The sequence below is a fragment of the Octopus bimaculoides genome, chromosome 28 (genome assembly GCF_001194135.2).
Source record: "Octopus bimaculoides isolate UCB-OBI-ISO-001 chromosome 28, ASM119413v2, whole genome shotgun sequence".
In the NCBI taxonomy this organism is placed as follows: domain Eukaryota; kingdom Metazoa; phylum Mollusca; class Cephalopoda; order Octopoda; family Octopodidae; genus Octopus; species Octopus bimaculoides.
The window spans coordinates 2,330,990-2,331,957 of NC_069008.1; the positions used below are offsets into that span (position 1 = coordinate 2,330,990).

A 968-nucleotide genomic window follows, 5' to 3' on the forward strand; every position below is an offset into this window, starting at 1 on the left:
TTACAAGTCATTAGATGTTTTGGAAAAATTATTAGAATAGCCATTCCTACTTATTTTTCAAATATGTATGTATGCGTATGTTTGTGTATGTACATATATATATATATATATGTATATATATAAACATTTAAAATAGAATAAAATCTTTATAAGAATTTATCAAGTAGTCAGCGTGAAAAATCTCCTTATAATTATTCCCTTTAAATATATTTATTTATATTAAGGACATTCATACACATAAATGCCTCACGCTATGAGGGACTCTTGAAGTCAAAATAAATGCAGTGTATCGAACGCGAGGGAATGCAACACATGAAGCGAGCTCCTAAAAACAGATTCAGCCGCACATCATATGGTTTCATAATTAGTGCACAAAATGTACTTTTAATTGTTAGTGCAGGCATAATCAAGACACAAAAATGAACAAAATTCAACATACCTGACGAACACCAAATGTATCCAACACAGCACATTAGAGTTGTTCACTCGTATATATATCTATGTAAGAGGCGGGATTTTCGAATTGCATCTCGGTACACGTCTATAATCAGAATAATTCAGCACTGAATATATTCCGGTTAAATTTTAAATTTAAAATAGGATAAAGTCTTTATAAGAATTTATCAAGTAGTCAGCATGAAAAACCTAAAGGAAAAATTATAATTATGTATGTATGCATCTGTCTGTCTGTGTGTCTATCTATCTGTCTGTCTGTCAGTCTCTCTTTCTCTCTGTCTGTCTGTCTGTCTGTCTGTCTGTCTCTCTCTATTGTAGCGTCCGGGCGATTTATATTTTATCTTTTACTTGTTTTAGTTATTGGATTGTCGCCATGCCAGAGCACCGCATCAGAAAGTTTAGTCGAACAAATCGATGCTAGAAATTCTTTTTTAAAGAATGAAAAACAAAGTCGACCTCGGTAGAATTTGAACTCAGGACGTAAAGACAGACGAAATACCAATTTCTTTATT

At 32.3% G+C, this 968-nt stretch overlaps 1 protein-coding gene across 1 annotated transcript in view; it reads right to left on the minus strand.

Annotated features, from left to right (window-relative positions):
* The window catches only part of LOC106878343 (zinc finger protein 239-like), a 108,388-nt gene extending 107,777 nt beyond the window's left edge, over positions 1–611 (minus strand). The window contains exon 1 of the mRNA XM_052977397.1: positions 440–611. The gene's annotated coding sequence lies outside the window, so the exon portion shown is untranslated. The remainder of the gene's footprint in view (positions 1–439) is intronic.
* Positions 612–968: the final 357 nt, after the last annotated feature.